This window comes from Indicator indicator, chromosome 10, assembly GCF_027791375.1.
Source record: "Indicator indicator isolate 239-I01 chromosome 10, UM_Iind_1.1, whole genome shotgun sequence".
NCBI classification, from domain to species: domain Eukaryota; kingdom Metazoa; phylum Chordata; class Aves; order Piciformes; family Indicatoridae; genus Indicator; species Indicator indicator.
In genome coordinates this window covers 15,841,745-15,858,038 of record NC_072019.1, presented here as the reverse complement: position 1 = coordinate 15,858,038, position 16,294 = coordinate 15,841,745, and positions in this window count along the sequence as shown.

Sequence of the window (16,294 nt, the reverse complement as noted above, 5' to 3'; positions counted from 1 at the left end):
AAAATAATCTCTGTTGGAAAGCATTTTACACATGACTTCATTCAGTAAGAAGTTTATCTGAGTTCAAAGTCCAGAGCAGTCACATGGCTTTTTCAACAGCCAGAGACTTGACGTTCTTCTGCAGACCTAAGATTTGAAACTTAAGGAGAAAAAGAAGGGAAGGGAGAAGCAGGATGCTGTCCACAACTGCTAATAAACCCACCCACAGGGACAATTTCTACCAGAGCTGCAGTGGTATAACCTGCCTCCACACCCAACAATCTCTAAATTCATTTAACATGTGAGTTTGGGTTATCAAGCACTGCAGGAACAGAGCCCTGGCATTTTGCATTCTGCCACTGGGCCGTAAAGATTAGTGAGGATTTAGATCCTGAGTTTGGAACATTTCCTGCTTGAGCTCATGTGAAAGTCAGACCTTCAAGAAATGGTTCCACCAAACTTTCCTTACTTGTCTTGTCCAGCCTCAAAGGGATTTAGATTATCACCTCACTTCCAGAATATTTTCCAGGGTTCCTCTGCTCCTTTTTTGTTTCCTTTTCTCTATCTTTACATCTAAAAATAAGGATTTTTCCCTTATCTGTCTACTCAGAGGGGAATTTAATGTTTGGTTAGTTTTAAATCTTTTATCCACCAATAAATTTATGATGCCTTTGACAATGACCAGTATAAAGAATAGCAGTGTGTCTCCTGCTTCTTTTACGTTAGGTAGGTGCTGGTGAACCTGAATGGAGGAATTAAATAGAATTTTGCTTTTGAATTAGGTTGAGATTGGCATAAGTAGCTCTGCCATATGTTAGAGTGGCCTGTGAGCCAGCTACCCTCTGGTTCATTCAGTTTAAACAGTCTCTGTAGATTACTCTTCAGCATGATTATAAACCTGTTGAGATAAACGGCCATAACTGATGTTCAAGTGTTTTCATTTCAGCTGTTCCTTTTGCTGGCTTTCACTCATAGACAAGCAAACATCTAAAAGGGCCCTCTAAAGATTTTTCTGGGCTTGGAGAGACATATTTGTATCTAAGGCTACTTGAGAAGGCGTCATGAAAAATGGGAACCTGGAAACACAAAGTGAAGAAATTCTAATCATGCTTATTTCAAATTCAGATTTTCCTTGCTTGTGAGAATTCTGGGGAATGTCCTGGTTCTACAGAGTTTAAATTTACAAATAGGAAGGCTCCTACTGATGTCACTGGGTCTGTTGATGTGGGTAAAGTTAAGTAGATGTACAAATCTTTGCAGGGTATGGAACTAAAACAGAAACAGCTGCCAAAGGTGATTTAGTTATTGTACAGCTAGGGTACTGGCAGCTGAGGGTGATGGTTAACATTGCATGAAACTGGTCACAGTGGTATCTGCTGTTACTCTTACAGATATGAATTTGGATTCATATGTGGTTGGATGAGAAAAATGTAAACAGAGGTTAGGAAAGAGGTCACATGGCAGCTATAAATGCACCCCCCAAATTAACTAGAATCCAAAATTTGTGCTGGCATCATTGCCAGCCTGCAGCCCTTCATGACTGGTGTGAAAGTTAAGCCCCTTTCACTGAAAAGTAAGGGCTCCACTCCTTCAACACCAAATCTTTCATACCCTGAGAAAGTGAAAAGCTCTAAAGTTGTTCAGCAGTAACCTGGCATTGCTAGCTGGGTTCCTATCTCAAAGGCTAAGTATGAGCATTGCTATCCTCTTCAAGGTTTTTGTAATCCTTTGGCTCTCAAAAGAAAAAAAGGGGATTTTCTAAGCAATGCTGATCCACACTATCCTGCTGTCATCATCTTCTGACTTGCCTCTTTCCAAGAGATGATTCTTTCAGTTTCTTCCAGGAATCTAGCAGCATTGCTCTAAAGTCCTTTTTCCAGATATACAGAATGACCTTTCTCTTTTTTTCAGGACTCAGTCAAGCTTTTTTCTCATGATTCCTTCTAGCCCACTGGAAGGAAGGGAGAAGTTCATATCTCTTTCCCATCTGACTTTTACTCTTTTGGCTCTACTTGTAAGCACATAATATATACATCATGTCTGAAAGTCAGGGAATCCCAGCATATTGATAACTTGTTTGGGTTTTGCTCATCCTTTCCTGGGTAATATAAGACTTACACACTCCTGACATGGGTGAATGATCAGAACCAGACATTCATGTGCTCAGGTTTCAGAGAACCACGTGGACATGGTGAATGAGAGAGGTTTGCTTTATTTTTTTCTATAATAATCTCCATAAAGGTTGTTGTGTCAGTTTGTGAAGCTCACAACACACACACACACACACATATATATATATATATTTGTGATCTTTCTTTTATGCTAGAAAAATGCTGTCCTTGTGTATGCATTGTCCTAGGAAATATAAACTGAGATTGCAGCAATTAATCTAATATTAGTGGTTCCGTAAATCCGTGCACAGGTCTTTAACTGGAGACTGCAGAATAAGATGTGCTATTGGCGTTAAAGGCGGAGTGGAAACTTCACATGATAGTTATCAGCAGATATTCTGACAAGAGGGTGAATTTGACTGGAGAGAGGTTGGTAGTGGTGTTTGTTTGGTTTTGGGATGTTTTTTGTTGGCTTGGTTTTTTTCCCTAGTTGCTCTGTAAAGACGAATTGGTTAGCGGTCTGCTAGCTTTTGTGTACAGTCTGTAGGTTACAATAGATTACCCCTGTAATCTTGTGCTTGCATATGGGGAAAACCTGTCCCTGTTTTGATTATTTTCACAGGCTTCAAAAGTGTGACTAACCAGGTCATAAAAATGAAAAAGACAGATTTCCTAGTGAACTGATCAAAACCTTCATCTGTCAGCTTGTTTCCAATCAATATTGAAGAGAAGGCAAGAACGTTATTTGAAAATAAAAAGGATTGCTATTGTCTGGCTTGGACAGAGGTAAAACCAGAGAAAATGAAAGACAAATGCTTGCTGGCTTTGGAATATCATCCATCTTGAATAAAGCAGGAAACTATTGCGTCAAGAAGAAGCTGTGGAGTGAGGAAAGCCAGCAGTCTTCCATCCTAATTCATGGTCTTTGCATAACCTTGAGATAACATCACATCCATTGGGGTAAATTAGTCAATCATACTCCTCTTCCTCCTCCTGATACATATCTCTTCATTTCAGTGCTTTTCCTACTCTCCTCTTCCTGAAATGGGAATTTTCTCCCTGATGGCTCTTAGACTGGGGATTGCTCCTGTTTGACATTGAAATTGAGCAGCTTCCTCATTAGTCAGGGAAAGATACATCAATCTCGTATGCTGAAATGGAGATGGGTCCCATAGCAGTAAGGTGAATGAGGCATAAGGAATACTTAAACATCATAGGCAGAGTGACCAGTTTAAATTTCAGGAGAGCAAAAAGCAATAAGGAAAAAATATAGATGAAGTAACTCAGGGTGTTTTGGATTACTTCATTCAAAATCCCGTTCTGCTGAGCATGGTCACACCACAGATTCTAGGTTGAGAAATTCTTCCATATCACTTTATGAAGTGTTATCAGTGAGCTTTGCTTGTCGGCAGTTGGACTCTTTCCTCCTGACCTATGCAAAAGGCAGCAAACTTGCCAAGAGCCTGTGTTTAGTGATAGAAAATAGAAACCCAGAACTTAAGCTTTAGAGATGGAACAAGAAAGGCTGGCTGTAATTCACATGAAACACATGAAGCAAGTAGAAATAACCAAAAAATTATTGAAACCAGCTACTGCATGACTGCTAGTACTATGCTGCTTCATCTCCTTTCCATTTAAAGTGAGGATAATTCTTGGGACTCAAAGAGCCATATTTCATTCTCAGAAAATATCAGCTCAGAAAATGTGAGATTTAGGCTCAAATTATCAATGTGTGTAAAAACGAGCTTCATTGAAGGTCAGTAGAGCTAGGATTGTCTCCAGAAGCGTAGAGCCTGGGAAAGTTTTACCAGCTCCTTGCATAAGTGTCATGAAACAGGCAGGAATGTTCCTTTTAATTTTTGTCTGAGCTATGAGCTGTGTACATGTAGAATATTGAATCAATATTCAGGCCAATTCTGACCTCAACTCCACTTGTCTACTTCAGAGCCCTTCTTTTGAAATAGATGGAGTTCACTGACATAAAACCCATTGGAGTTGTGACCCCACTCTGTTAACATTATAACCAGGCCAATCAAAATTAGCCAGTGCAATAAAGGATGCTTAGACCTGTATCAACTCCTCACTCAGCTCAAACAGACTGACAAATCATAGCTGTACAACACAAGAGAGGAGGCCAGAATTTGGTGTTCTTTGGGAATACCCAGAGATGTCTGGGGATGTTTTAGCTGTGGGTATTGAGCCTGGGCATCCCAAACAGCCTCTACAGCCATTGTGACTTCTGGAGTTATTTACAGGTCATCAGGGAACCAATAAATAGGATGATGTGGCAGACATTGCCAAATGGTTTGGTGGGGCTCAAAGTGTTGTTTTCGGCCAGTTCTACCTCTAATCTTGTCATTAAAACAGTAGAAAAGGCAATAATATTTCTCTATTTAGATGCCCTATGTTCTCTCACTATGCAGAGATGAGTGTTAGCTAAACAACACAATTTGAGATCTGCTGGCCTCTAATAGAATAAGACTTTTTACAGTAGAGGAAAATCTGCTTTCAATTGCTATTGTTAGGCATTATTTTAGTCAATGAAAACAGTGTGCTTGGGAAGCTGCCTAGAAGTCATGTGATTTCAGGGTATTGCTATTTTCTTTTGTATGATAGAAGAGCCAGCATTTTTATGTCATGGTTGGATAAAGTGATGCATTCAGTCTTGATGACGAGAATTCACTCAGACTCCTTCAATACATCTAGGGCAGTTCACAAATAGAAGGAGCCATTTTTGTGTACAGCACTGAAGCCTCTTAGAGGTGTGGTTAAAACTCATATAAACTGCCTAAATCCTGTCAGTCATCTCAAGATCTAGTAAAAATTGCAGTAAGAAATAATATTCTGTTTCTAGAGGTGTGTATTGTGCATACTGAGCTGGTTTTTACCAGAATTATTTAGGAGAGAATGAGGTGTTTTCCAGTATAATTGGCAGTATTAAGACAGTGGGAAGTTTGAGGTTTCTGTTATTTTGTGTTAGTTGCACTGTTGATAAGCAGTTGTGTGAGGAAGGGAAAAAGCAGGAGAGGAAAGTGAATGAAAACAAACGAAAACATGAGAATACCACTAGCTGTGGAGTGTCTTGCATTCACAGGATAGAGGACTTCCTTTTCCTTCTCTGCCCCTTCTCCCGTTGTGAAACTGCAAGGACTGTATGACCTCATTTTGTTGCATACATGATTTCTTGACTCAATCGGTTGAGGTTTCCTGCATTCTCAGCTTAGTGTCACGTTTAGTGGTGGTGGGCAAACCTCCAAGGATTCAGATTGCAGATGTAGATCAGATAAGCAGTGAAGTTATCTCTTGGAATTAAACCTCACGGGGCTGCAATCTGCTCCTTCCTGCTTCTAGTTGTGTTGAGAATACCTCAAAGCTCTTGCTGTGATATCTCGTCCAGATATTTCAGACACTCAGATTTAATTTCAGGTTTAATGATTGCTAGTCTTTTAGATGGATAAGCTTGTGGTCAAGGAATGTCTTGTTATTTTGTGTTTATTTTTTTTGTCTTTATTCTGTCTTTATTCTGACTGAAGATTCTTTTCAAAGTATCGATGCCCTGATCTGCTATATGACTTCTAAACCTGAAGTCCTGAAACGAGCGCTTTGTAAATACCAATGAATTTATTTGATCTCTGGAGGTCCCTTCCAACTCCTAACATTCTATGATAAATACCACCTTGGCTCTTGCACAGAGATAGTCCCTCCCACTGTTTTAACTGCCAGTGGTTTAGTTCTTGCTCTCTGATACTCATCCCTGTCACATTTCACCCTCACTTCTTGGAGAACTTTGGGATGTTTGATTCAGTAAGTCTGTGAAATGTGGGGAGACCTGATATGTATGTAACAGAAGTGCTAAAAGCTGGAAAATAAAAACAAATTGTAACGTCCCAACTGTGCTAGAGTTCACAGTGGGTCCTTTGTGCTCATGCCAAATCGTAACTGAAGGTAATTCCTTGTTCCATACAATCTTTTGATGCACTTCAGGATTCAGGTTATAGTGTAAACCCATATCCTCCTAAAAGAGAAATTGAAACAGATTTGATTGAGAAAAATGAACATCTGGTATAGCTATGTCTCTTGCAAAGAGCTCAGACTTTTGTATCCCAGAGTGGGAGAAAAAAAATATCTCTGTGCTATAGGAAATTCTTAAAGAACTGCAATTTTCTTAAGGTTTTCAAATGCTATAGCAGGGCTGTGCCTGGATTTCTCATCACATCTTAAGAATCCCTCGGACAATTCTTAACAGCACTTGTGAAGACAATGCAGAATGGTTTGTGTGTGTTTGCTGGGTGTTGGTACTTTGATCCTTGATGTTTATACATTTTTATGTGTCTTTAGACATCTATAGGTTAAGGGTTAAAGTTTGACAGCTGGGACTGCTACCTATCAGACCTCTTCTATCTCTACTTTGTATACAAGTGCTTGGTAAGTGAAGTTATAAAATGCCAGGTCTCCAGTTTGATACCAGTCTGGAATGCAGCAGGTGAAATATTTTGCTGCCTCTTGACTTTCTCAGCCGGCACAGTGTTGTATCACATTTTGTGCTGTGTTATACCATAACTCATTGTTTCACTTTCCACCATCATAGTTTCTACTATTGCTCTGAATTTCTATTAGATAAATTTTAAAAAATAGTTGTGTTTATCTCTTGTATTCTCCAATCCAAGTTGTTTGAGAAGAGCATTTTTAACCTGTACTCTTTGTAACTTTTTTTTCCCCACTCTTTTTTTTTTGCCTGCATTCTACTCTTCTGGAGTAATAGGGTTTTTTCCCCCTTCTCCCTCTGAATTTAGCAGGAGAAAGCATACTCCAAAAATCTGTACATTTTTTGTCGCTAAGAAAAAATACAATTAAAATGATCTTGTTAAATTAAAATAAAAATAGATGATGATAAAACTTGCTTTCAAAATGCAAACAGAAAACAAATAGAGCTCTGCACAGGAAGCATGTAGCTGTTTTCTGGTTTGGGCCAGGTGTGATCCTGAGTCATGGAACACCTGGATTTCCACCCAACATATGGCTTGTATTGTGATAGCAAAGCATATTTCCTTTAAGTGGAAGAAAACCTGCTGGTTTACTTGCTTTTAATATTTTAAAAACAATTTAGTATTTCAGTAGCACCTTCAGTCTGATGGCTTCAAAGTGCTTTACAGATGTGAAACTAAACTCCTTGGGGCAGGAAGAGTCCAGTTGTATTTATTTATCAAGTGTCTGACACAGGATTAGCTCTTGGGTTTGCTGTATGGATTCTGTCATAATATGTGTAAGAAACAACTGTATTTTCTTGGTGAGCAGGAATGGGAAACTCTTGAAGAGATCTATTCCTTTCTGTGGACAGTGCCACAGCTGAGTGTTTGCCCTCTTCTAGATAGAAGGATCTTGAGTGTGACATGCTTATTTTGTCTGGTTTGGAAGAGGGAAGGAATAGACCAGAACCTGCTGTAAAGTAACTGAAGTTTCATAATGTCCTGTGTGAGGAAAGTAAGAGGTGCCTAGAAACATCAGAAAGTCTTAATTTTATTTCAGAGCTTCACTTTGCTCCAAACTAGTTGATGCATTTCACATAAATGAGACATCCCCTAGATCCTGCAGGATTTTTTGCCCCTAGATCCTGTGGGATTTTTTTGCTTTGCTTTTTTCCAAATGCCATTCTCATTTCTGTTAACACCAGTAACACATTTATTTCAGTAATTCACAGTTGACCGAGTTGTGAGCACTTGCAAGCCTCTGGCTGGGGTTAAAGGTAGTAGGAGTCTAGGAACAATTCTACTGGGAAGTCTCTGTTTGGGGTAAAGATGTTTCAAACCTGAGGTATTTCTAATGGACCACATTAATTCAATAGATGCCCCATTTTCTGATTCACAAAACTTAACACGTGAAAAATTTGGGGGCAGTTCTATGTATTAGCTGTGTTTTAAACACAAATCAACACAGAAAACTTCCTAAAATCATGTCAGTTTCTGAAAATTATGTGAGGCAGTGCCTAAGCCCTGACTTCTAATCCTCAGTAATCAATTGCATTACCTTCCTGCTGTACTGGTCCCCTTCTGACTCAAGAAGTGCCAGTATTTTGGGTTCTTACAGAGTTTTCTCATTAGGAAGAAAAAATCATTAGAGCCAGACTGTTTGTGGCTTTTTAAAAAATCAATTCACTTGTTTATGAAAAATCTTATTCAAAGCAACAACTTTGCACAGAGGAGGAATCAAACTGCTATGAGTTTTTTCTTTAGCTTCCAGGTAGTACCTTTCCCACACTCTTCTCTGTCATTGCTCAGCTTGCATGGTATCCCCCTGCCACCATCTTTATTATCAGCATTATTTCTTCTTCCAAGTCAATCAAGGAATGCTCTGACTTTGCTAATACTCAAGTTAAAAAAAATTCTGTGGATGATGGCAAGTACATTTAATTGGGAAGCCAGATGCAGATGACCTTCTGTTGAAGCTACTGCCCCTATAAGTAAAAGTGCCCAAATGTGTCCACTTCTGAAGAGCCACAACTTTTATAGTTCACCGTAGGAGCACCAGTGGAAGTCACCAATGGGCTGTACATTTGTGTGGGACTATAAACTGCTGTGAGTCATCCAATCTCAGAGGCTGCAGCTCCCTTCTCCTCTAAAAGCTTTGTGAAGGTCTTTATTTTGACTTGGTTGTTTCCAGAATCAAGTGTATCTCATAATGTCTTCATCTGTTGTAGTCAGTATTGTACAAAATCCCTTTCATGCCTAAGACCAGCTTTCTTTTAGTTACAGTTGTTAAATCACCTTTACTTAAAGGTTGCCTAATTTTACTTTGCTCCAAATCTTCATCTCATTTTGTTCATGTTTTCAGATTCTCTCTAATCTCAAAGCAGTTTTAGTTATGGACCTGAGCAAATGAGGTTTATGCGAGTATGTGATTTTCTAGCTTGTATTTCAACTGAATCTTGGCTCACTGGGCAGCTATCAGCTTGACTTAGCAAAGTAGTAGAGGTTTCCCAGGTAGTATCACAAAACCCAGCATTTGGGTAGAGAGAAATTGTTTCATGTGAAAAAGGGTTCCAACTGGGGCTCCAAATATTTTCTTCTCTGCCTTCTTCTAGCAGGCCAGTTGGCACAGACATATTGGTTGGGCAGTCAAGTGGTGGTGAGGACCAGCTACAACATGAACTGTTTTTTGCCTGGGCTGCATGGGAAGGAGGGTAGGATAACTGGGCTATGTGGAGGAAGGGATGAAATTACTTAGCTCAGAGACTGATTAGAAGCTAGGCTTCGGTTTTGTGAGAAAAAGAATGATTGATTTGTTTCAGGTCTGTATTATGGGGTTTCATAATAATCCAAGTCTGAGTTTCTCTGTATCTGTTCCAAAACCCCACACAGGAGGTTTTCTGAGACCTGTTGAGTATGCCCTGCATTTTCACAGGCACTCTCAACCATGGAGGCCATAATTACCAAAGTCTAGTTTTCCTGTAGTTTGTGTTTGGAGATAGCTTCTTAGAATCTAGAATCAGCATGCTCAGAATGGAGTATTTTCCAAGATGGGGTCATTTTTTATCAATGAGAAGCTAGAAGGGCCTTCTCTCCTTTCCAGTTGTAGAAGATTTCCATCAACCACACAGCAGTTTAAATTTCTGTTCAACCTGGCTTAAATCCACTGGTTTAAGGGGGAGGGTGGCACGCAATGCAATTGCCTGGGAAATCAAAGAAAAGAGTATACTGAGCTAATTCCTTCAGTGTTGTTTTAAAGACTTAGCCAGCTGAGCCCTCAGAGTAAGGTTGATCCTTCCCAACATCTCATCAGGTTTTGATGGCTGCGGTTAGGAGTTTTATGACTTGCTACTAACTTATAAATCTCTAGACTTAGAGTTTCTTCTTCAACGTGTACATAATGCCTTTCTAGCTTCAGTTCTGATGAAGAATGAGTTTGCAGTTGTCACATCCTCTCAATCCCTTGTTCAATAGATTTCAGGTATTTGGGTAGATGATACATGGCAAACACACTGCTGCACCTCAGGGAGAAGGCTCAAGGAGATCAGTTGCTTATTTTGGGAGCCTCCTCAAGCTACTGTTGTGTAGGTGATCTCTTGGTTTTAATGGCACCTTTCTTTGCAGTGGAAACATGATAAACCAGAAGAATTTCTCTATGATCTTTGCTAAATATTGTTTAAGATACCATTTACCCCACTCTGCTTGTATTGTTGCTGGCCCAGATACCTAGATCAAAGGAGGATGTAAAACAATTCCTCAAATAATTGAGCACGAAAAGGTGAAACAGTGACCTAGATAAGAAACATTTTCACAAGCACAATAAATAAGCATGATAAACTCCTGAAGAGGGACTTTATAATTCCTTTGGTGTCTGTCTCCCATGGAGACTAATTAAGTTTGGCCATGGATCCACTTTTTTAGCATACCTGTGTAATACCTTCATTTGATTTGGGTATGCTTGTACTCTGTTCATGTATTAGCACAGGAGACCAACAAAGATGATGGAGGACAGGTCAGCACAGGTAAAAGATTCACTGCCATCTGACTCTTCTGGGAGATGGCTAGTGCTGTTTTCTGATCCTGAAGGTAGTCCTGACTTGACTATGATACACATTGTGACTTTTCTCCTTAAGCCTTCTGATTAAACATGTAGGAACAGACAAGTTACATGCCCTGTACCTTATACACAGGGCACTTGCTTTTAATGTAGTCTTACGTTAATCAACATTTGTATAATCACTTGAATATTACTTTGGAATATTTACTTCCATTCTTTTCATCTAAATACCGTTGGAGGAACTTCTTTCCTCATTTCTCAACTGCAGATTGAACCAGAAGAATTTGTTGTTTGTCCAATGGGTAGGCTGAGAGCTGGCCATAAGGTTACAGTGAGGGAACTCCACAGGAAAATAAGAAAAGGAGGTGAGGAGAGAAGGAAAAGGACCCATCCTGACATTCAAAGTGTTGTGATGACACAGCCCCAGGAAAAGGATAGACCTTCAGACTGTGAAGTCTGTTGCCTTAGGGGTATAGCACTGCTCTCTCCTCTTTTCCTTCCCCCCTCACTAAACCATTAGAAGCCAGACTATTGTAAAAGGTTAGTTAGTATTATCTTGATGTGATTAGTGATGAGACACAAATAAAAAGGTCACTTTTCCTTAAAAGGACGAAAGGAACAAAGCTGAAAAGGGGGGAAATGCAGGGCTGGAGTGTTATCCAGTATCAGTGTAGTAAAAACACAAATATATATATATACCCTCATCTGAACCAAATTATCAGCATTGCCTGACTTCCCTGGAGATTGAACTGTTGAGTCTCTTCCAGAACCCAGCTATGATCTCAGATGCTTTGCATTTTGAAATTTAAATGTAAGGAAGTTAGCAAGTAATATATGGATTTTCAAATTAAAACCCATGGAGCGGTTTGATTTAGGACTTCATGGCTCCTTGGCTGACATGTTGGCTTTCTATGTTTTTCTAACTAGACATTGTGTTTCTCGGGATAAAAATAATGTCCATCAAAATAATCTCGAAGCCTGGGGAGATGTGGTGATAGCTACATAGTCAGTGTTGGTTTTCTAGAGGGTGGAAAGGGATTTAAAGCAAATCTCTTGGTGCTCAGATTATACTGGACGATATCCTTATGTGTCTGACAGCTGTTAGGATTTCAGCCACATAATTATCAATCTCATCTTGGCAAGCTCCTCCCTTCTCAGTGTGAAGATGATGTAACTACAAGACTTAAAAAGTAACAGTCTTTGCATTATCTTCATATTTTAGATGCTAAAGGAGTTATCAAGAACGTACTGTAATGCTGAAAATTACAAAAATCACAGAATCCGAGCATGGTAGGGAATGGAACGGACTGCTGAGGATCATCCAACCCAACCCCACTGTTAAAGCAGGGTAACTCACAGCAGGTTGCAGAGGATCACAATGTCCAGGTGGGTCTGGAATCTCTGGAGAGAAGGAGACTCCACAACCTCTCTGGGCAGCCTGCTCCAGGGCTCCAGCACCCTCACAGGAAGGAATTTTCTCCTCCTGCTCAGACGGAACCTCCTGGGTTCCAATTTGTGCCCATTGCCCCTTGTCCTGTTGCTGGGCACCACTAAAAAGAGCCTGGCCCCACCCTCTTGCCCTTTAGCTATTGAGAAATCTCCTCTCAGTCTGCTTTTCTCCATGCTAAACAGCAACAGGTCTCTCAGCCTTTCCTCCTCACAGAGATGCTCCAGGCCACTCAGCATCTTTGTAGCCTCTGTTGGACTCTGCAGTAGTTTGTGGGACATGCCTGTCCCAGAAAATGTATACTCAAGCCCCCAGCACATTCATGGGGTGATGACATGGGGCATGTATCTGTTGCTTTGCCTTGCTGTTTCTAGTTGTTAGTGCTGGGCTGTGCCCAGGATCAGGCTGTTGTGACCTGGCTGCTCAAGCCCAGGCCATTCCAGCATGGTCTTTACAAGGGATCCACTTTCTTCATTGTGATGCTGGTAGCCACTTGATGTGAAGCATTTCCCCAGCTTTGGTGGGCAGACAGGTCAGGTTGTTGATGCGTTCAGCGTTATTTTGAAAGACTGAATCTATTCATTAAAAAAAGTGAGCTGCAAATAACATCTTACAAAAGTCATGGTGCATTTCTTTGTCAATGATTCTTTGTTGATCTCAGCCTCTGTTTCTTTCTATAAGCGTCTGTTCCTAGGCTGCCAGGCCTGAATGGAGAATAGGAAGTCACTCCAGCTGTTTTCCTCGTGTTGGCACTCTGTGCTGAACAGGAATTGCTGAGCAAAGAACATCATTTCCCCAGAGAGGTTTGCTGGGGTAGCACAAAGGCAGCCTGGATTTATTTATTTATTTATTTTTAATTAAAAGTTCCTGCCAAATACTATCATCAAGGGTTGGGAGGAGGGAGAGAGGGAAACAAATCCATGAAGTGTGGAACCCAGTTGGAAGAGCAAGAAACCTGCCTGGGAAGGCAAAAGAGCAGTGTTTTTCTCTGTGGAACTCTTTGCTTTTTTAACATATAAGCACTTAGCCAGAAAAGAGGACTAGGATTTTTAATTATTTTTCCCCCTCTTCTGCAAATCTTGTTTCTGTCTGTTACTCCTCCAACAAAGTTGGAGGGATTGTGCAACGTTGCACTTGGACTAGCTAGTGGAACAAAAAATAAGCAGAATTCCTTCTCTTCAACGGGTGCCAAATTATCAACTGACACATTGTGCCACGTTTCGGTGATAAACGCACGTCTGGCCATGCTGTGCACTAAGCTGAAATTCTGGTTTTTCCCTTTTCTTGGGCTATGACTTCTTTGCTTTCTTTTTGCCACAAAGAATAATTGATACATATCTGGGGGGAAGTGGATCATACAGTGTCATTTTGCTTCCTGCTTGGAGGTTTAATCCGGGATATGTCCATAGTGACTGAAACATACTGCCACCTGATGCTGTCTGCTGCTGGTTTGAGTGGTTTATTCCAGTCATCAGTGCACTGGTGATCACCTTAGAAACTCCTTTAGGGCATTTGACACTTTCTGGTATTCTTACAGGCAGTATTACTAAAGAATTGCCTTGCAGTTTGAGTATTCCTCTTTAGCAAGGCAGCTTCAAGTAAACTACTTGTGGATCGAAGACTTTATGTTTTAGCTCATTCTTTGGGGATGCCTCAAAATCCTCATGGTTCCTATCACTGTTCAGCTTATAACCCAAATGGAGAGAATTTCACAGAATCACAGAAACCCAGCACAGTGGGGATTGGAAGGGATGTCTGGACATCATCTAATCCAATCCCCCTACAGCAGGTTCACCTACAGTGGGGTGGATTTCTTGTGTGTGTGTGTGCGTGTTAGTGTTTGGTTTTTTTACTATACTGTGTAATTATGAATTACCTGCTCTACTTTTTGATTTCCAATCCAGGTCAGCCTCTTGAATGCAGTGACACAATTTGCACAATTAATTTGCTGTTTGTAATATTCCCTTGAAAATTCTGTCTTCCTTCCTGTTTATTGGTATATTTCCAGCCCATCTCTGGAGAGCAAAATAGTTGGCTTCTGCTGGAATTTTTGTGTACAATGGTCAGCCGTGGCCATTACTTGTTTTTTACTGCAGAGAAACTATGTTTGACAAAGACTATGTTGACAAAGATCAGCTAGATCTTTGTCTATCTACAGCACATCTTTAGAAATGAAAGGAAGTTGTAGTGAGGTGGCTGTTAGTCTGTTCACCCAAGTACCAAGTGATGGAATAAGAGGAAATGGCCTCAAGTTGATGTGCCAGGGGACGTTTAGGTTGGACATTAGGAAAAATATCCTCCCTGAAAGGGTTGTTGAGGAAGTGGTGGAGTCCTCATCCCTGGGGAGGTTTAAAAGCCATGTAGATGTTGTGCTGAGGGACAAGATTTAGTGGTGGACTTGGTAGTGTTAAGTCGGACATGATTTTAAAGGTCTTTTCCCACCTAGAAAATTCTATGATTCTATGTAGGTTTTCTTACCTGTTCTTTAACCCAGCTGGGGTTTTGTGTTCATATATTTATAATCAATATAAGCTGAAGGACGTTTCTTGCCTGAGCTTCTGGAAATCTCTGAGGCAAATTAGCTGTGAAGCTTTATACACCTAAAAACATTCATGCCCTGTGTTCAGCAGTCACTCTTGTAGGTACTTTGAAAATATCTAAGCCAGGTATCCTTTGACTGTACCCATTACAAAACACACGAAATATTTGGTTTGTTTGTAATTTTGCTTGGAGGAATGGGATTGCTTGGAGTGGACGGTGGAATCATTTATTCTTGTAACATCCTGTCACTGTCCTCTTGCTGTTCCAGTCCTTCTTTTATATAGATACGTTTTTTCTAACGTAATTTTCTAGACCTGGATTCCCTCTAAAATTTTCCACTCTTCTGGTCTCTGAACACAAGAGGATTTCCCCTTTGTGGAGCTCTGTTTATGTTTTCATTTTGCTTTTTGGACTTTGTCTAATTCTTCAGTAAAGATCAGCTGGAAGAGAATTGGGGGAACTGTCAAAACACAGGCTGTTTCCTGTCATTGTCTAGAGCCTCAAGCATTGTGGACTTCCATCTCCTTCCTGTCTTTTGTTTCTGGGTTGATACTGTTGTCTTTAAATAAGTCCAAATAAAAATAGATGTAATAGAGCTGCAAATAGAAATTAGAATCCTTAAATGAATGCCTTTGCCGTCTCAGCACAACGTGCCAATAATAATAAAACAACATAATCTCAGAGGGGACTGAAGTGTTTACAGCCTGTGGGTCTAATCCTGTCACCTTTCCCTTGCAAGGGAATCCACTGAAGTCTAATGAACCTGACTGAGCATCTTTTTTATTTGTGTAATGACCTTATCCTGTTGCTGTGCTTCACAACAGAGAAACATAATGAATGTTAAAAGTCAATGTATTGCTAATCACATTTCATAATTGCTTTCAAACAGCCATGGAAGATAGTCCATTGCAGACCTCACAGAGGACAAAAGAACGAGATCACACCAGGACCTGAGCAAGATGGAGAGAGTCCAGCCAGGCTGGAAAAGGCAAGTCGCCATTGTACAGACTGTTGTATTGGAGTATGGGATATTTCAGTGGTAGAAGCAGTAAAAACAACTAAACCATCACAAAAACAACTCAACCCCAAATTCCAACCTCCCCAAACCTGGATTTTATTGAATTCAAAAGATAGAAACCTCATTTAGAGCTTGCTGTGGTAGTTAAGTTAGTAAAGCCCTGAAATTTTAACTGTTTCAGTGAAATGTATGATTAAAAAAACACAATGCAGGGACCAGATAATATATTTCTTAGGCTAATTGTTACATATTTGTTTACAATTATCTTCTTTTCTCCTCTCTGCAAATCTAAACAGCACTCAAAAGAAAGCTGCAGTAGGAGTCTGATTTAGTGGTGCCTACTTTGCTCTGTAGCAGGGCTAGAAGATGGTAATAAAACCCTTGTAGGATTTGATTAAATCAGTTAGAATGAATGTAGCATTAAAGAAAACAAGAGACCCATAGATAAGCCGAATTCTTGCTTCACTTCAATTATTTCCCTTTTAACCCAATATTTAAAAAAAAATGACAACTCTGGCTTGCTGGTTGCTTGAGCACTGGGAAAAAGGTGGGATTAGTAGCCCAAGCCAGCTGGAAAATGAGGTTTATTCTCATGTCTTCACTCCGATCTGAATCGAAGCCTGTGTTCTGTTTTCTGTTACGCCGGTGGGAATCCTTTACTGGCTCAGATTAACAGCA